At 36.8% G+C, this 22,300-nt stretch overlaps 1 pseudogene; it reads right to left on the minus strand.

Moving 5' to 3' along the window:
• The window catches only part of LOC149252408 (expansin-like B1), a 35,533-nt pseudogene extending 13,551 nt beyond the window's left edge, over positions 1-21,982 (minus strand).
• Positions 21,983-22,300: the final 318 nt, after the last annotated feature.

The raw sequence follows: 22,300 nt of genomic DNA on the forward strand, positions 1-22,300 counted from the left end.
AACAATAATGTTTAGATAGAGCTATTAATTCAAAAATGAGGTTAAGGCTTTATAAACCAAACCTTGTTTGTCTAATTTCTTTTCGATCGTGGAACGAAGCATTGGAATAAGAAAAAGAAAAGATTGGCAATGAGGTAGGATTTGTCAAGGATTAGGTGTATTCAAGTTATAAGCTCCCCTAAATACTGAAGAGGTTAGGGCTTAGGGAAAACTAGCAGATTCCATGACAGGGTCTGTAAGGTCCCTAACCTAGCATGATTATTAGAAATTGGAAAAAAATATATTTAGACAATTGATAAGGCATATTAAACTTTTACAAATAACATGCAGAGCTTATGTATACATATACCAAAAGAATAAAATAGTAACTATATAGAAATTAAGGATATAAAAGGGCACAAATGCCTACAAGAAATAAATGGAAACACCATAACTATAAGGGCATAAAATCCCTATAGAAAAACACCAGATATAGATAATAGAATCCATATTATTGAAGAAAGAACATTATATGCTATGATTTATGATTTCAAGAATTTAAAAGCTTGACCCATCTTTACATAGGCTATTGTATTTCTTAACCAACCATGAATTTTTTGAGGAAGTTGGTTTATTTAATTATAGAAGATAAGAGAAGAGAAACCCTTACACAAAGTTTGTTTGCATCTCCTTATGAAAAAGACATAGAAAATCACATTGCATTGATTCCTTTAACTTCTTGGAAAAGAACCTTATGGTTGAAGAATCTGGTGATTGTATTTTTGAAATTGCATCATTAACATGAATTCTTTCCTTATGTTTAACTTTATTCAATTTTTTTTTTTCAATAAGTACCTAAATGAAAGACCATTGTTCGTAGAAACCAAAATATTTTTGGATCCATGGATGAAAGAATACTAATGGAAAGAAACATTGAGATGTAATTAACTTCGTACTTTAAGAGAATGGAAAGAAAAGAAAAGTATTATCCTTATAAATTATCTATGATTCTCAAGTATCACTTATGAAAAATAAAAAACAAAAATAATCAAATGACAAAACATTGTTAAAAAATACTACTTGAAGGATTGGGATTGTCGAGTTTAGGTGAAGGGAATTTCCCCTAGAATAAGGACATAAACATACTCCATTGTCTTTCCAAATATATATAGGGGGACTTCTATTATTGTGAGGCACCCTCTTTTAGAATCATTTTAAAGAGCTCTTGAATCATTCAAGTCCATTATCGTCAAATACTTTATATTTGAACACATTAGATACTTATTGAACAAGTTGATTAGTATTACTATTGTAACTAAGAGGCATTCAAAATTAAGATATCATCGACATGTTCAAGGTACAATGGAGAGAATTTTCTCTAAATTGTTTGGTTACATAGAGTAAAATTAAAGAGTTTAAAATATGCACTCTACATGATCTCCAAGAATTAGCAACATTATTTCTTCATTACTACAAAAAAGTTATATTCAATGTGTGACATCGTTCTTATATTTTTCTTATCAATATTATGTAAACATTTAATGTATTTTGTATTTAAAAAAAAGGGGGGGTTGAATATGGAACACATATTCCAAGGAATGAGAATGGTGACTTGCTTGGGATGGTTAGTTTACTTGTTGCAGAAAAATTTGACAGATTTGGGACAACCATTGAAGGTTGGTGGTTAATGTGTTTTAATGATTTGGTGCCTAGAATTTACGGACTGCAAAAAAATTACACGGGTCCATACTACTTGAAAAGAGTAACAAGACATAAAAGGACAAAGGATTTAATAAAATAGAGATTGTGTTAGCAGCTCTAGAGAAAAAATAAATTGATAAATAAAATAATAGAGTGCAATCAACGAGAGAGAGCAGGTTGATTGGGGAAAACAAAAAGGCAGTGGACATAGAGGATATATTCACTTGAAAAATACACCAACACATTGAGAACCTATAAAATCACAGAATCCACACACATGAGAGGAATCACACACACAAAAAATGCACAACAAAGCACAGAGAGAGAGAGAGAGAAAACATATACCTTTTGTCGAAGACATCGACGTGCCCAAAACAACAAGAGAATAGAAAACACGCTAAAAAAAGGAGACACACATAAAGATAAGAGAAAAAAAGGGAAAAATAACTCTGCATTTTGCTTCAGGAAGGAATTTACTTTTGGTAGCACACTACAACAACATGGAGAAATTTTGGGCTGATATAGCTCTCCATGAAAAACACCATACATACTTTGGCATAGTAGCAGAGCATGAGAGAAATCCTTGTAGTGGGTTTTGGATTCCCCTCTATGGGTGGAACTGCTATGTTGTATGTCTCAAGGTGTACGTGTAGCCTTTGGACTCCCTAGATTTATCAATTATTGGAAAGTTGTAGGGTGGAGGAAATGATATTTTGGATTCCCAATGCATCTGGTTAATTATTATTTGGTTGGTGGGTGGAGGTGGGATGACCTTTTAAGTCCCTATTTCAACTGGTAATTGGTAATTTATCCCTATAGAAAACCATCTTAGCCTCTGGAATCTGGCTCGGGGGTGATGGCAACAAGAGAGATCAGGATGCAACCCAATTATGATTGGGTGGAGAGTTGTTCCCAAATTTGTTGCCCATATTTTGATTTTTAAATCAAATATAAGTCTCTTCATGTGAAATTTTTGCTATGAAAATGTTGTTAGTGTTGTTAATTAATCTATATTGTTTATGTGAAACATGATTGATTACTTGAGCTTAACAATATGGAGGTATTGATGGCTAAGTTATGAATGGTGATATTTCTGCAGTGTCATTCTTCTTGTAAGAGATATATATATATATATATATATATATATATATATATGTATAGAATTGTTGAAAATTGTAATTACTCCTGCATGCAAGAGTTGGCTAAATTTGGAGAGTCGGTTAACTGAGTCAAGTCGAGTGAGTTTGAATTAAGTAATATTTTGGGAAAATTCAAATTTATAGTGTGTATGCATGTGAAGTTATTTTGGGTGATTGGTTAGTAAAAAAAGGATAAATAACCCATGATGGGTTCATTGTAATTAAGTCAAGTCAAGTCGAATCAAGTTTTGAGTGATCAATAGAAGAGCCGCAGCTCGTGGTATTGTTTGTGTGTGTAATTTTGTGTATTTATTCCTCTACTTTTCCAACAAATTGGTATCATAGGTAAGGAAGTATTACAATATTCGTGGAGCCCGTAGAGCCAGTGAGAGGAGGACCAAGTGAAGAATTTTTTTTTAAATTATGTTGTAAAATCTTTGCACTATTAAGGAATTAAATGTGGGCAAGGTGGGAACGAAATTCACACTTTGTTAGAGTAAAAACTACGAAAATATTGTGAAAACTTATTGTTCTGCCGAAATTGGGTCGATTGCACAGTTTGGCTAGGTCAGTAGTGCGCAAGCCCCATTAGGTGTTAAAAATGCACGTAAAGTGAAACAAAGAGAATTTTTTTAAAAGTGAAAGGTCAAATCTGGTTTCTTTTCATTGTTTTATATGGTGACAAGTATTTTTTAAATCGTAAATTTATTTTATATATGTAGGGTGGAGGTTATTAAATGATTAATGGAAAGGAATTTTGATTTGAGCAAGTCAAAACGTGTGTTTCTTGTGTGGAAAAAGACAAAATAAAGGAAAAGTATGTTGGTGATGAGTAATATTTTGAAATGGTATGTAACACCCCTCCTCCCAGGTCTACTCAAGCAACTGGCCAGTTGGGGTAAACATGCGACGAGAGAGGCCATTATAAGGGATTCAACCTCCTTGGTGACCTTAAGGATATGGAATCAAAGGAACACCTCAATCAAACCCATCCACATCAGCAACAACACCCTTAGGAGACATGCCAACCACTCAGACATCTTGCCCCTGGGTCCCATTGATATTTTAAGCCTTTTAACCCCTAGTATCTATCATGCTATAGACATGACAGTGTCCAAAAACCTAGATTCACTCTCACGGACCTATGTGCCAACGTCCATGGACTCTTCTTAGCAGACCCGTGCTAGCGTCCCTGGGATTTGAGCCACTTTTCTAGCCCAGAACTTGTTACAACCTCCATAATCCATCAAATACATGATGACGATGCTAATAAATCAAAATCAACCTCGGTATTAGGCCTGAGCATCCCCAACTAGGACTCACATTCTGTCAAATACTTGGCGTCAATGCAACCTACAGGTCTAGGATACAAGACACGACATGAATGACTAAAATCACTAATGAAACATAACCAAAAGAATCACCACATTCTCCATTGAACTGTTATAGCATCAATCAGGTCTTGCATCCATCATTTTAAAATTACAAGTAAATACATGAAATAACCATGACATGAACCAGTCGGATAAATATGCTTATAACCATCATAAAACCATATAAATATCAAAGATATGACAACCATTAAATCCACATATAAATAAGTGCAAAAGTAAGAGAACTTAGCTTTTATTAATCATAAGAAAATTTGACCAGATTCGGGACTTCCACGTACCACCCGACCTTAGACATGGCTGAACCAAATCCTTCTTTCACCCAGTCACCCCCGTACCATATTCCAAGCATGAATGTGGGATCTCATTGAACAACCAATTTAATAACAACCAAGGGAATCCAGAGGTTAAACCGCCTCCACCCTCATCAAACCGTGATCACATCAAAACTGGTGCTCCAATCACAACCGAACCGAAATTGGAATTCATCCGGAACCCATCACTATGCTTGAGGAATTTTTTGTCTCCTTGTCTCTCAGGTTTTACCGCAATCCAATCTCATATCACTAGACCCTAAACCAATACTAGTCTCTCAATATTTACCGCAATCCAAATCTGGATCACTAGACCCTAAACTGAGACTCCTCCCTCAGGCTTCACCATGTATCTCGCCAAAATCAGCCAAGGGATTCCTAGGCCTTTGGGAATGACAATTGAGACCACCTCAGCCCTGGATTCCAAAATCCATCCAGCAAACCAAAGCTCAAAAACTGAAATAAACATCCCAACACCATGGCATCCGGAAAAAGAAAAGACTAGGCTGAAAACTTGACTCAGCAAAACCATGGCACTAATAACAAGAGAACCATACACAAACATGCAAATGCATGCATGTACATACTAGCTAGGAAATCACACATGCAAAAGGTTACCTGCAAGTATTCATGTTGAAGCTGCTTGATCCTACTTTTCCTTCCTTGATCCTTGCTTTCCTTCATTTTGCTTTACTTACTTTTCCTTCCTTGCTCCAAAGCTAGAGTGCTCCAAGAAAACTCTAAGTGACCAAGAGTGAGAGAGAGAGAGAATAATGAGAGAGCTCCAAACTTGAACTGACCAAGAGCTTAACACTGACTAAGCATGAGCCAAGAGCTTGCCAACTAATCCTCAAAAGCCTTTTTATTAATGAGGCCTCTATTTTCCTCATTTTCCATCATTTTCCTCCTCACATGCAATTTGTGGCCTTTCACCTTCCTTTTCTTCTAATTTCCTTTATTTTCATAAATAAATGTGTCAAAAATGCCTTTTTTCCTTTTAATGCCTTTGCCTTTGCCAATTCTAATTTTCCTTATCCAAAACACACATAGAGTGATTAGGATATCTTTTCCCAACATTCAACTTGGAATAAGTGTCCCTTACCCATGCTCTTTTTTTTCCTTTATTAACTTGTATTACATGGAATTTTCACCGGGGTTGTTACAGAACACTCCCCCTTGGGGAACACCATCCTTGATGCTAAACCACACCAAGACGTCAGGAAAACCACTGAAAACAAACATATTGCCCATGGAGCTTCATAACTTAGATCATTGCAGTATTTAGAATGAAAGACATGCTCAAAGAAAATATCATGACAACATGAAGATATAACAACCATACCGCTTACTGGAGCTTTATAACACAACTTATTAGGGTATTTACAATAACTACATATACACATATGCACATTTGCTAAACCAAGAAATAAACTGATATGATGCCTGTATCAATCAACAAGGGAATCCAAAGGATCGTACCTCCACCTTCAAAGTAGTACTAGGATTCACCTCCTTCCTAGGAAGTCCAGAATCCACTGTCGTAGTCAAAGTTGCATCTAATGTCTGGTGCTATAATCATGCGGTACTTGTCCCCTCAGCGAACATTTACTGGCTCATTGTTCCAGGACGCACTCCCAATGTGCATTTGATTCCATCTGGCAATGCTAATGACTAAAAACAATATATCTGTGACCTTCCCTTCTCTCCTACACAATCGCTCGGGAAATAAGGTCACCCCCTTCCGTGCAGTCACTCACCTTCCAAATTTCTCGAAATCCTTATCCCGGGCGATCCATCCCTTGGCAAGGCTTCCTCGCATCAGAAGATACAAAACCAATGCATATACCTACCTCAAAATCATGATACTAGTCATAACATGCTCATGGAAATCAATGGACACTATTGGGTACTAAAGTCCCACAATGGCCCTACTCCTAAATGTTATGAAACCAGCTCAAGAAAAGATAGATCAACGCCTTAGAATTCAGCCTCTTCGAGGGGGAAACCTCCTTTACATTACATAAGTCAACAATTCTTGGATGATACAATTGAAAAGACCTCCTTTCTATATATAGGAGTCTAAGGGGTCATAACATAATCAGAGCCGACATAACAATAATAATGTAAGGGCACAATAATAACAATAGTGGGCTTCTATGGGGCACAATAGTAACAATATGGGCACTACATGGGTACATCAATATAATAAGTGGGTTGTACTAATAACAATAAGGGGTTACACTAGTAGTATAGGGGCCTAACATGCCCCTCTCCTTCAAAAAGCATTGTCCTCAACGCTTGAGTAGTTCTTGATGCTTCTGTATAAAATTCTTGTCCTCCCATGTGGAATCTTCAGCGGGTAAGTTCTTCCACTTGATGAGATACTTTGAAATTGATCGATTTTGTAGTTGTCGGGTTCTTGTTTCTGTGACTACTCCAAGTTCCAATATGATTTTTCCTTCCTCTTCAATTTCTGGCAATATTGTTTGAATTGGGATCTTTTGCAACTTTTGAATAAGTGGCCATACTTCTTCATCCTTCTTCCATTCATCCCTTGCTTTGTTTATCCAATCTAGTTGGATAATAGAAATAGCACAAAACAATGCTTCCACATCCTCATCCTTGAAGAGTCTTCCCATTCGGTAAGGTCGCCATTTTTTAAGTGCATGTAGTATTGCCAACATTTCATGTTGTTTCATTTGATTTTGCACCAAAGTGGTGTTATCCTTTAAAAGTTGGAGAACTTGTTGTTGATGCTTGTTGTGATCTTTCACTACTTGAACCTTTTTCTTCTTGATATGTCCTTCTATCTTTAGAGTTTGAGGAGTGGTAATTTCTTCCAATCCTTTACAAGATATGGTCGGATTCATTTCTTGACGCTCGATGTGATCTTTCACTTCTTGAACATTTTTCTTCTTGATATGTCCTTCTATCTTGATAGTTTGAGGAGTGGTAATTCCGACCAATGAATTACAAGATATGGTTGGATTCATTTCTTCTTTCTTGATGTGATCTTTCACTTCTTTCACCTTTTTCTTCTTGATATGTCCTTCTATCTTGAGAGTTTGAGGAGTGGTCATTCTTGCTAATAGTTTACAAGATATGGTCTGATTCATTTCTTCTTTCTCTGGGGTTGAGTCCTGGCATATATCCTCTTCTTTTGTTGTTTCTTGATCCTTTTCTTCCTCCTATTCATACTCTATGTAAAATAATTTCTTCTTAGCACACTTATGACCTCTAGTGCATTTGCTATCACAATTGTAACAAAGCCCTTTTTCTCTTTTTTCTTCCAATTGTTGTGGTGTAACCCTTATAGGTTGTGGAAGGCTAGGAGAAACAACACTTCCATCTTTATAGTTGTGAGGGGTAGACTTCCTTGTTGCCATAATTTTACTTTCCAATATGTCACAAAGCCCTTTTACTCTTTCCAATTGTTGTGGTGTTGCTCTAAAGAAGGTGTTGCTCTTTATATCCTCATAATGTGCTATCATTTCCTCCGTGAGAATTGACCACGTAACAAGTTGTTTACGAGAACAAAGTCCTTTATACCATAAAAATTGATCCAGTTCTAAATATGAAGATAAAATACATACCTTTTGTAACGGTGGTACACCATGTAGATCAAAATATTGCTCCATCTGAAGTATCCAATTTACCGGATCCTTGCCATCAAACTTCCTCATCTTTCTTTTTCTTGATTCTAGGACCTCGATCTTGAAACGACTGTAACTATGTACTTTCAGATATTTAAGTTCTGAAATTGCTACCTGTAGTAGCCCTCTGTGTCCTCTTTCCAATGCCACCAGTATGATCCAAATTGGATTCTCCAAGAAAGAGTTATGCACAATCTCCCAAGATGACCTGATTATAGACCTTTCTAGAAGAGCGAACTTGTATGAAGTGCCACGTGTCAATTTTTAAGCCTTTGGCTCTGAAAAATGTATAAAAGAAACTAAATTCTGTCCTCTTTCTGTACCTTTTTACGAAATTTCAATCCAAGGCTCAGAGAGAAAGTTATGACGATTTTCCCCAGGTCACCTGTTTGGAATGTAATTCAGGAGTCTGCAAAAAGACCAACTTCCTCAGATCATATCTCCGCAAATATCGCGCTAAAAGCTTTGAAATTCGGACCCAAGGTTAAGCGCGATTTCTTCTCAAATGGGTTTTTTTTGCGACTTCTGAAACGTCACAGAAAAAAAGTTATAGTGAATATGCCACGATGACCTGTTTGGAGCAGCGAAACCCTAGAATCCAAAGCTCTGATACCAAATGTTATGAAACCAGCTCAAGAAAAGATAGAAAAGATAGATCAACGCCTTAGAATTCAGCCTTTCAGGGGGAAACCTCCTTTACATTACATAAATGAACAATTCTTGGATGATACAATTGAAAAGACCTCCTTTCTATATATAGGAGTCTAAGGGGTCATAACATAATCAGAGCTGACATAACAATAATAATGTAAGGGCACAATAATAACAATAGTGGGCTTCTATGGGGCACAATAGTAACAATATGGGCACTACATGGGTACATCAATATAATAAGTGGGTTGTACTAATAACAATAAGGGGTTACACTAGTAGTATAGGGGCCTAACACTAAATTACTCTACCAGCGTACTGCTGCATGTTCCAATTTCTTTTGCTACTGCTACCAATTCTTGTAGTCGATTTCAACCACTCAACCCAGCATGTTCATGCATTCCTGTTACAAGCACATAATTTCCATTAGATTCAAAGAAATTGAAATAAATTCACATCATACCTCATTGGTAGCTTGCCAACAAGGTACACTTGCAATTTTTTTCACTTCCTGTCACAACAAGCCAAACTAACTGTTTGATCAAAACATCATGTATCAACATATCACATCTGGTTAGCTCAAAATATAACCATCATAGATCAACATCATAAATCACATGTAACCATCATAAATCATAATCATAGATCACATATAATAATCATGGACTAGAATCATAAATCACATGCATAATAAAATGAAAATAAAATATTGATACTTATCCTTTCATCAATCCTTAGCTTCTACCTTTGTCTTTATTTTGTATGCACTCTGGATCGGTTGCCACACCCAACAAACACCCAGTGCCTTATCCTCAACCATGTGCACATACACATAGTGTGCTTCACACACATATAACCACACACGACATGACATGACATGTATGACATCTGCATAATACCATAGGTACACTAGTACCATATGTATAAAGCACCACCTACACAACGTGTGCACAAAGTCACATGTACACAAAACCATCGACATAATTTCTACAAAATGCCACATGCACACTGTACCATTGTACAATGTGTACACAATACCACATGTACACGGTACCACACACACAACATGTACGCGACACCATATGTACACAGCGCCACATGCACGACATGTACACAACATCACCTGCACACATCGCTACTTGTACAATATGCACATAGTGCCACATGCACACAGCACCATCTGTGCAATCATGCACACAGCACCATCTGTACAATCATGCACACAACACCATATGTACATAGCGCCACATGTACAACATGCATGCAACACCACCTGTACATAGCACTGCATATCCAACATGCCAATAGCACCATATGCACACACACCACATATATATCATGCACACATTACAATATTTATACAACACCGCATATGCAACATTCTCACAACATTATATGTACCATCCTATACATAACACTGCATAAACAACATGTACACACACTATATATACACAACAACACATGTGCACACATCATTGATGCAACATGTATAACATATACAACATGTGCACAACAATAGTACCACACATCTACAACCACACTTTCGTTACCAAACAACCTTGCTTCCGGTGTCTTATCCATGCTTGTCCATCATGTCACAGACCACACTACTTTCATTTCACTCTTGTATCCCTCGGTATAACCTGTCCATAACATAGACATAATATACTCACATAATATCAACTCATAAATACATGATACTGACCTCATAGATTTTTCATGACTACTCTTCCCACTTGATTCCTCATAACCAGGAATCTCTTCATGTCATTTGCTTGTGCAAGCAATCGTTCCTCCATAATGATGATTTCTAATGACCCTTTCAAACAATGACATAGATACATGGATACATGCATATATATACATAACAATTATCATAAAACAATCATGGTCCTATCAAACAAAGATATACATACATACATACATGTATGCATATAAGCATCAACATAATCATGATCACAACAAAATTGCTAAATATTATAAGGTCTAGGTTAGAAAACTTCCTTATTTGTGCCCAACATGCACAACATTGAGAACCATTGTTCAAAACGTAGTCAAACCATCTGACACCTCATCTCCATTTACTTTACCTTTTCTAGTTACCCTTCTCATGTCTATATTGCCACCGTTTGTTTACCACTATGGACTAACCAGCCCAACCCATTGTCACAGTCTTACCTTCCATTGCGCTTACTCATGCACAAGGCTTCATCTGAGTCTTACATTACGTGTCAGGTACCACACAGTTCTCCCCAAGCTCCATTAACTTTCCTCTTTCCGAAACAATTCCCAAGACTCAAAATATAAAAGGAAATACCAAGAAATAACCAAGATGAAAACCATGAAAACCAATAACAACATGACACCACAATAAAGTGGTACAGTTGTGCACTAGACACACTCAAAATCACAAATCGAACGTAGAAATCACAAAAGAAAACAACAGACACCATGACTCAATCCCATTGGTTCGCAAGGGAAGCTCAACTATAGCCTTCTTCAAAATTTCATGGCAATGTATTTTCCATGCAATCCCCTGCATCATACCACCATAAACACATAACTGTGAGTGCATAAATAAATATAACAATACACCAGATACCTTATCTTGTTGTGCCAAGCACGTTGCCTTGTAGCTGAACACGTCCATGCCATCTCTCAAGGGACTCCAATTCCCTTGAAAAATCCACCTGTAACTAGAGAATAGCTAATATACCTGTCAATTACATGTCCATGATTATAGCACATATCCACATAATTTCAAACAAATCAACGTTAAGAAGACTTCCTGTGTGCAAAGTACCATTCATTTGGAATTAGGGTTTCCAAACATAGCTAAAGGAATTCTTGCCCAGATCCTTTCCTTTACCTTTTACCTTTTTTCAATCGAGGCTTACTATGTATTGTCACATCACCCAACTGTTAGTTATATAAACACATCAACTATTACCTTGTCACGTTAATACCAAGCATGTTTCTTGCAACTACTCACACATGTCAACCACATGTTCCAAATATCAGGACAATTATATCTATCAATTTGAAATCAACTTTTACCAGTACTAACAATCATGTAATACCCATAATCAACTCATAGTCATAAGACATAATGCTACAAATATCACCTATTACAGTCAAGTACCTATCAAATGTCTCAACACATATGTGTTGGTACAATCACCTTAAAACAAGATCATTGGAACGCATACCCATATTATGGAATTCATCAAACATTTAACCAACTTGCAAACATACCATGTTAAATAAATCAACTAGACACCAAACACTCAAACACCAAATTAATGTCATAATCAAACATCCAAGCACAAGGTAGATGACATAAACAAGTTCATAACTTAGTGTATCTCATTGGAGGAAATCTTGTCTGCACAATCAATCTAGTTAGCATGATATAACTTCACAAGATATTAACTCAAACATAAATAAGATTACGATACCCAAAATGGTCACTAGCTAACATGTTTACATCATAACTCATACACAATTATCATCTATGCATAGCAATCACATATGTACGATCGTCGATCGGTCTAGATTAGTACAACACAATGCAACACAATAAGTCAACTCATACTTGAATGTCATAACCCTAACCATCTGCATAAGCCAATCCAACTTAGTGTGATACATATAACATCAATGTATAAATGCTATAACTCTAATCATCAAGCTAAATATCATTTAAAGAAAATTATTATTTTTCAAGCATGGGTTTCATGTTCCATTTAAGTGGTCATCTAGGTCAAGCATGCATTTCATGCTCCTAGGGTTTTTCAAGTCAATTAGAGATGTGTCATGAGTCAAGAGAGTCTTTTTCCTATGTATAAGACCCTATTAGGCAATTTGTAACAAGAAAGAAGAATTATTGTTTAGTCAAAATTGTCAATATTGACCTCTAGGACCAAGTCAACCTTGTCAGTCCTAGTGGGTCTAGAAAAGGTTATTTGACCCCTTGAAAAGGGTATAAACACGAGTGATTTTGACCTCATTAGCTCACCTTATCAAAAGAAGTTTGATCTGCAATAAAAGAGTTTTAAATTCAAGGTAGAAGCTAATAAAGTCAAAGGAGAGAGAAGCTCAAGCAAGGAGGAAGGAAAATTGAAGTTTTGACCTAGTTTTTGGACCATTTTCTCTCACATGTGAAATATGAGATGTTGCAGGGGGGCGGCGGGGATTGAAGTTGTAGACCTATAGCGGGTCTAAAATTTAGATGTTGGGGACCAAATTTTGAGTTTGTAGCAGTTCTAGAAGGGTTTGACCCTTATTGACTTGGTTTGACTTTGAATAGTTGGAAGGGTTGACGTGGTGCTTACAAGAGGTCTTGGTCTAGGTTTTTTGGTATTGGATTTATCATTTGAAGTTGTTTCTATAAGAAGAGAATAATTTTGACTGGGTTTTCCGCTAAGAGAGGGGTTTTCCCTATCTAAGAGCCTACATCTTGTGTTCATTGTTTGATGAAATATATCATAATAAAAATAACAACAACAAGTTAATATAATATCATAAGCAATTATCAAGTAAGAGAAATCACCTTAAGTGCTTCCATACAAATTTATCAACATTGGGCACATCGAGGGCAAGAAGATACAATACTTGAATTCAATAGCTTTACATTGGCAAATGAAAAACTTGTTGGGTCTCGTCCTGAAGGACAAGCATTTGAAGTGGTATAATGTCTTTGCCACCTTGGAATACATCAAAAGGATGCTCATAAATCAAAGATTATGTTTGGACAAGATTGATTCCCACTTGGCGCAAGTGGAGGGTCATATAACTTGTGAATCTAACATCGTAGATTTGATGGATCCTTCGGGGTCAAGTGCGAGGGCTCTAGCTACAAGATCCTCTTCAAATAATGATTAGAGTTTAGTTGGTCGTCTGCACATATTGTTTGTTCCTTTGTTTGTCATCGGCTCGATCAAAGGGTTCTCTGTTTTTGGTGGTCGTATTTTATGTTTGAGTAAGACATGAATATGGATGTAATATTGTGGTTGCTTTTGTATCAGTCATGGAGTTAATTATGCAACTAGTATAGCTGGTTTTTGTTTTGGTTTTGATGCTTGACGATGTTATGTGTCGACTAATTGTCTAACTAGTGTCTAACTGTGTGTGGTCTCTTGGTGTTTGGTGTTGAATGGGATATCCAACTTTGTTTCTGTCTTGAGTAGGGTCTTGAGGAAGTCAAGCTCCTCAGAGAGAAATATGGAAAAACCATGTAAATCTGATTTTTTTATTGATACAAAGCTTTAATTTACAAACAAAAAAATATTGAATATGTCAACTTAATTAATTTTTAATAACCAAAAAAACACATCTATACAATCACCTATTCGATTCAGTTTAATGGCAAAGTATATATCTAATAACAACGTGTCTTTCTAATTAGATATTCAATTTGGTTCTCAAAGTGTGCAAATAAAAAAATGTATTCCAATTCTATCAAGTATGCGCATTCTGTTGATACCAAGGTAAGCCACTTTTACATTTTAGGTTCTAGGTTAAGAATAGTTCTATTGAGTTTACCATTGTTTGGCTTTATATGTTTCTCACCCTTTCTATGTACTTTTAATTTATATTTGGCCCACGAGCTCAGTCCAATGTGATGAATATTAATAGAGATTAAATTATATTTGAGAGACTTGTTATCCACACGTGTAGGGAAAACCACCTTCTTAGCCTCTGCATCAAGGGTGGAACTACATTTCAATTTCCATTAGACTATGCTTTAAAATGAACCCAAAGTTTTTATGATGACTATGAAAATTGATACCGAGTTCATTTTTTTGAAATTTTTGTGAGGGAATTCTTTTCTACACATTAATATAAATGTACAATTCCATTCTAATCAATGTAATTCTAGCATTGAAAAACACATGTACAATGTCCATACAATTGCGTTTGAGAGACGTGTCTTCATTTGTTATACACACTTGTAGGAAAAACCTTTTTCTTAACCTTTGCGTCTACAGTGGAATTATATTACAATTCTATTAGACTATGCTTTAAAATGAACGCAAAGTGCTTATGAGGACTACAAAACTTAAAAGGTTATTTAAAATAAATGCTTTAAATTCTTCCACAATATGAATTAAAAAACTATCATTAACTCGCTCCAGGGATAAAAAAAATATAAATAAAAACCATAACATAAATACAAATTTCATAAATAAATGTTAATCTAGATTTATTGTTTTAGATTAGATTAAAAACCAAAGAACATCAACCTCTAGTCCTTGAAGTGCTAGATTAATATTAGTTGTAATTTAGATCTTTATTTAATGTTAATCTAGATATTTGGCTTCAGATCTTAAACACTTGCTTTAATATATATTATTATAATTAAATAAATGAAAAGAATGAATGAATGAATTAAATGGCCCAGGGATTGTGAAAAAAGTTTTTAATCTTTAGAATTATTATTTTTAGTATCACATTATAGAGTTAAAATAAAAGAAAATTAGAAAGTATTATAATTCATAAAGTTTTAATTTTGAATTTATTATATTTTTAAACTAATTAAATTTAGAGGCTTATATATATATATATTGATATTGTGTCTTAATGTGCTACATGTCAATATCATGTTAAACATGGAAGGAATTACATATGTATGACATAGCAAGTGTTATACCATTAGGAATGTACATAAAATAATGATTTTAATTTTGGACTAATGCATTAGTTCAGGTGTGATTGAATTAATTGATTGCATTGATTTCAATGAATATTGTTAAATTTCATTGATTTCAATATATATTAATGGATTGCATTTACTTCTTTTATACAGGGGTGCAATGAAATATAGAAGAAAGCAAAATAGTGAAGAACAAAGAGCATGACTAGAAATACAATTGATGCAAGTGCCACTTGACCAACTGAAGGAATATGGATAAACAGTGTTGAATGCCAAAGAACATATCGACAAAGGATGTCACAACAAATGACAATTGAACAACAACAAATACAAAGACAAAAAAAATCTTAAACAACAAATGTATTTTGATAAAGAAATGCACAACATATGACAAATGAACAACATCAAGAATAAAAAATCAAAATTTTGCATGCAAAGGGCATATTGACAAAGAAAGGAACAACAAATGACTATTGAGGAACATCAAAAATAAGGAAAACAAAAATTTGAACTTGAAGAAAAAGAAATTTCTATGAGAAAAATAAGTCTATCTCTCATGAAGAAAATTGATGCAAAGAAAGAAAATCCTATGCAAAAAAAGTAGCTCTAAGTGAGAAAAATGATGCAATAAATATCAACATAGAGCCACTTGAATAAATTCAAACTGAGCATGATATATATGATACATTTCAAGATATTAATATTGCACATCGAAAATTTTGTGATATGATTGATCAATTGGCTGATGTTCAAAAGTTTTATGTGTGTGAAGAGTCAGATATTGGAATTCAGGTGTTCAATATAAATACAAGTCCTATGTTCATGAGATGTAGAAGAGAGAGAAGTCATCACAAATTTTCATTTAAGAATCGTATAGAACCAGTAAAACAACCTTGAGTGCTTCAAGTGCTCATAAAAGTTGAAGAGGTGTTAATAGCACGTGCAAGTCCAATTTTGCAAGTTATGCACTCAATAGACAATACAAATATAGATGACACATTCCTTTTGGTGGGAGGTTAGTTATTGAAAATGCAACATGATGATGGAGCTTAGTGGAAAGAAGTCGCCTTCACTAAGTGGGCCCGCGGGCTATTTTTGCGCAAAGTGTATTTTTAGACTATGTCCATTTTTAGACATATGTATCATGGTCTATGAGTTGCAGGATGTTGTTTATGGATGATTGGTCATGTTGGGAAAAATAGATGGACTTCTATTTTTGGTTCACAGCGGAGTGATCAGAGTCTATTTTTAGACTGCTAGGCTAAAAATAGAAACAGTCAAATATTATTAGCCCTTAGTACTATTTGGACTCTAAACATTATCTTATTCTCTTGGAGCACTTCAGTTCGAGCTACAGATGTGGCACATGCAGCTGAAAAAAGGAATCACATGGTTTCTTATGTGTTAGTTGAGCTATTGCATGGAGGACTTTAGTTAGAACTCATGCATGTGAGTTCTGTGGAGCTGGATGTGGAGTTGATGGAGTTGTGTTCAGTTTGACTTAGTTGAACTAGTTGTATTTAGTCTAACTAAAGAATACACTAGTGATGAGTTGTGTGAATTGATTGTTAATTAGTTCACTAATTATTAACTCATAAAGAAACTAAAGAATACATCAGTTAACTCAGTGCATGGACAGTTCAAGAGAGACAGGTGTTAGAGGTAAGTGAAAGGGTGAGTTGTGACTATCAGTTGTGCATGAGATTTTTCACATGCATGGATTGAGTAATGCCAATGAGGATTGCACAGTGTGGGCAAATATCAAGGCAATTGTAGCTTGTGCTCACGTGATTCTCTTGCAGGATTGTGCAGTGGAGGCAAGCAAAGCAACGGAGGAGATTTGAACCTATGACTTGTTCGGATCTGAGCTAGTTTTGTGTGTAACAGGTGGAGATAGTACTGAGTACTTGTGAGGAGTATTGTACTATGTATTGTTACATGTTCTCAATCATTATAATATACAGATAGTGTGGGGTTTTCAGCTGTATGCTTTCCCCGGGTTACATACTGTGTTGATATGTGTGATTGATGCTTCAATGTGTGCATGCGATTGATGTTTCATTGTTTTTGATGCTGCTAAATTGATGATCAACGTAGAGGAGGTTATGTATTATGCATGTATTCCGCAATAGTGTATAATCGGGATAATCTCTGTGAATAAGTGTTTATTATTCAAAATTTCTACATGGTATCAGAGCTGTTGATCATCAGATCTATTATTCAGAAAGTGTTTACATTTTATTTCTTCAGGCAGAGTCTGTAATCGGGCCAGGTAGCTTCTGGATTCATTCTTCTTTTGGAAGGTGAGATATCGGGTGAATGCCCATACAGTCGATCTCTGTACAAGAAATACTTTGTTCTCACGAATTTTAGATCAGAAGCGATTGAGTTTTGAGCTGGTGGAATGGCGCTCAAGGATAAACTCAGAAACATCAAGTGTGAGAATCGAGACAGTATGCCCCAGTATCTCACAAAGTTCACCCAGTGCAGGGATGAGCTGGGAAGTGTGGGGGTGATTGTTGATGATGAGGACTTGGTGAGCTTGGCTCTCCTTGGTCTTCCGAACAGTTGGCATTCCTATCAAGACTCTGTCAATGGTCGGGAGAAATTGCCAAGATGGGAGAGACTTTGGTCAGATCTTGTGCAAGAGGAGATCAGATGGAGCACCAGAGACAGTTCTTCATGCATGCATGATGAGGAGAACTGTTCCTTAGCGAGTAAGGTGAAGAAGGGGAAGGTGAAGGGTTCTCTTTCTGAATCCAGTTCTTCCAATTATGGGAAGAAGGTTGACAAGTCGAAGGTGAGATGCTTTCGTTGTCATGAGTTGGGCCATTATGCTACTAATTGCCCAAAGAAGAAATCCAAGAAGGGATCTAGGGAAGGATCTGAAGGTGAGGCACTTGCTTCACAGTTTGAGTTGTATTTCACACTCTTCGCATGCATGGTTTCATCCATGGTGGGAAGTGGTTGGTTTCTTGACAGTGGAGCTTCTTTCCACATGACCGGTGACAAGAGTTTGTTCAGTACTTTGGAGGAGAAAGATCTCTAGATACTCATAGCGATGGGTAATGATGAGAAGTATAGTGTCTCAGGTGTAGGCACGGTTATTTTTCAAAGGGAGCATGGAGCTTGCCTTACCTTGACCGATGTCAAGTATGTACCAGGACTGGAGAGAAACTTGGTGTCGATCGCGATGCTGGAAGACAGAGGCTGTGATGTAGTCTTCAGTAAGGGAAAGGTTTTCCTTAGACACATCATCACTAGACAAGTGAAGCAGATTGGTTCACGGGTCAAGAACATGTATGCTCTTGAGGTTCAAGATGCATGCAAAGCCTTGAGCAGCGAGGCAACTGATGGAGACTTGGTGGTTGAGAGGGAGCGTATATTACCGCTCAACATGCAGAGCCAGAAGAAGTCTCAGACGATTGTGGAGGAGCCACGATTGGTGCAGCGGCTTCAGGAGATTGTGGAGCAGCCACAACAAGGGAAGCTGAGAGGAGATCGAGTAGAGACATCTACTCATGTAGAGACCTCCAGTAGGGGGAAACTTCGAGCCAGATGGGCTGAGGGATCGCATGCAGCCATACCTCTAGGTAGGAGGTGGGGTGATGTGGATTGATCGTCCCAAGGAGGAGGCGCAGGATCCTTGAGGTACCCAACCTCTTGGATGAGACCTTGCTACGGGAGCCCCGATGTGGAGTAGCAGGAATTGACTGAGTGGGTAGAGACAGATGCGGATGGAGCAGAAGAGAGAGTGACAGTGCAGGGAATCCCGAGACAACGCATAACTAGCAGGCTGCAGCAATGCGAGAGGCACAAGTGTTTTGCACAGTGCTAGGTGGCACAGAGAAGTGTGCAATGGTGCGAGATGCATGGAGATGTTACAGTAGCATAGATGTCAGAGAGGGAGCACTTGTCAGCAGCAGGTAGAGCTTCAGCATTAGAGTATGTTCCTAGCCCAACAGAGTGGTCAGTTGGGAGTGTTTTTGTTCCAAGTGTTGTTGGAGCAAGTGGACTGGGAAAATGTGTTGCATGCAGAACATTCAGCGGCAGGATAGGGGTTGTTGATAATCCATATCTTGTTGAGAGGAAGTGTTGAAAATGCAACAAGATGACGGAGCTTAGTGGAAAGAAGTCGCCTTCACTAAGTGGGCCCGCAACCTATTTTTGGCGCAAAGTCTATTTTTAGACTATGTCTATTTTTAGACATATGGATCATGGTCTATGAGTTGCAGGATGTTGTTTATGGATGATTGGTCATGTTGGGAAAAATAGATGGACTTCTATTTTTGGTTCACAACAGAGTGATCAGAGTCTATTTTTAGACTGCTAGGCTAAAAATAGAAACAGTCAAATATTATTAGCCCTTAATAATATTTGGACTCTAAACATTATCTTATTCTCTTGGAGCACTTCAGTTCGAGCTACGGATGTGGCACATGTAGCTGAAAAAAGGAATCACGTGTTTTCATATGTGTTAGTTGAGCTATTGCATGGAGGACTTCAGTTAGAACTCATGCATGTGAGTTATGTGGAGTTGGATGTGGAGTTGGAGTTGTGTTCAATTTGACTTAGTTGAACTAGTTGTATTTAGTCTAACTAAAGAATACACTAGTGATGAGTTGTGTGAATTGATTGTTAATTAATTCACTAATTATTAACTCATAAAGAAACTAAAGAATACATCAGTTAACTCAGTGCATGGACAGTTCAATAGAGACAGGTGTTAGAGGTAAGTGAAAGTGTGAGTTGTGACTATCAATTGTGCATGAGATTTTGCACATGCATGGATTGAGTAATGCCAATGAGGATTGCGCAATGTGGGCCAATATCAAGGCAATTGTAGCTTGTGTTCACGTTATTCTCTTGCAGGATTGTGCAGTGGAGGCAAGCAAAGCAGCGGAGGAGATTTGAACCTGTGACTTGTTCGGATCTGAGCTAGTTTTGTGTGTAACAGGTCGAGATAGTACTAAGTACTTTTGAGGAGTATTGTACTATGTATTATTACATGTTCTCAATCATTATAATATACAGATAGTGTGGGGTTTTCAGCTGTATGCTTTCCCCGGGTTACATACTGTGTTGATATGTGTGATTGATGCTTCAATGTGTGCATGTGATTGATGTTTCATTGTTTTTGATGCTGCTAAATTGATGATCAACGTATAGGAGGTTATGTATTATGCATGTATTCCGCATAGTGTATAATCGGGATAATCTCTGTGAATAAGTGTTTATTATTCAAAATTTCTACATTAGTTATATTGGTTAGTGCTTTGGGACAATTGGGTAAACCTATATATGCACCTGAAGGTCTTGCAAAAGAATTATGGAACTCATTCACAATGGTTGTGACCCTTGACATTGTGTTTCGACAAGATGGACAAAAAAATGAGAAAATTTGTTTTCTTCATTTGTTGAATGTTAGGGATGCAATGCCAATTGTGGAAGATTGGAAGTTACTCATGAATTGTACAAATAGTTCCTTGGATGATTCCACAAAAGAGTATTTTCATAAGGAAATACATTTTTTGTAACAAATGATGTTGTAAAAAATCATAATAAGCATTGTTTATGAAACTTGAACTGTCCCATGGCAACCAATGTTGTGACAAGAGGACAAAACAACTACTCCATGGAAGTAGACGAGGAAGACACAGAACTTGAGTTACTTATTGTAGTTGGAGCTCAGGCTATGCTTACATCAAATATATGGATTGATGCAGGACTAACCAATGGTGCTCTTGGAGTTGTAGAAAAAAATTTGTATAGCCTTGGAATTTTACCTCCAGAACCACCCACATATGTTTAGTACAATTTGATAATTATGTGGGAGTTCCATGGGTTGATTCATTCCCTGAAGCAGTTCCTATTGAACCTATTGAAAAAGGTAATAGAAAATAGTTTCATTTGAAACTTATTTGTGGCTTAACAATCCATAAGTCACATGGACTGGCATTGGAAAAAGCTACTATTAATATTGGGAAACAAGAGAGATAAGGTATGATGTTTACTGCAATATCTCAAGTTAAAGATTTGAATGGTCCACAATTTCAATCTCCCATTTCATATGACTAATATGAAAAGATGGAAAAAGTAGCAGATATGTCTATAAGAAAAGTAGAAGAAGATAGATCAAGATTGATCACAATTTTAAACTATTTGCAATTGATTACATTCTTATTATTCATGATTTCTATAAACCAAAATTGTTATATTGTTCATTTCCATTCAATTTTTTAATTTCATCATTGTACTTATTAATACTCTTTATGTTCTTAACAAAATAAGTTAAAATTGGTACCTGGGAACCATTGGCTTTTATCCGCTCTGCAGTTGATCCCCTATGACTGAGGCCATCACCTCGACCCTGTGGCCGTTTCGGAGGACTTCCTCCCGCGAGGCGTTCTGGTCTTACCCTGCAGTGCCTCGGCCCTTTGCTTTTCTGACGGATCTCCAGAGGTATCTTCCCTGAGCAGATTTGAAGGACTATGCCCATTGGGGTTTGGGTGAGCTCGATCCGATCGAGCTAAGGCTTCTCCAATGGAGTCATCAACGCCCCCCCTTTCTGAAGCCGAGGCCTTTATCAAACTGCTGAACTCTCTTCCAAAAAAGAAAACAACCAAGGCTGCGAAATTTGTGAAACGCTTGGATGACATCCCAGAGATCTCGCTTCCTCCTGAGAAACCGATTCAGGTCGCCCTTTCTTTGGCTGAGCGTGCTTTGGTGGGACAGTTCACTGGACTCTGGCCCTCCCCCAAAACCACGGAGAGCTGGGTCGCAAGGAACTGGGCGCCGCTGATAAAAGGCAAAGTCA

This window comes from Pinus tabuliformis, chromosome 7 (assembly GCF_031772625.1).
Source record: "Pinus tabuliformis cultivar Carrire ecotype Pingquan chromosome 7, CPIR1, whole genome shotgun sequence".
Taxonomy (NCBI): domain Eukaryota; kingdom Viridiplantae; phylum Streptophyta; class Pinopsida; order Pinales; family Pinaceae; genus Pinus; species Pinus tabuliformis.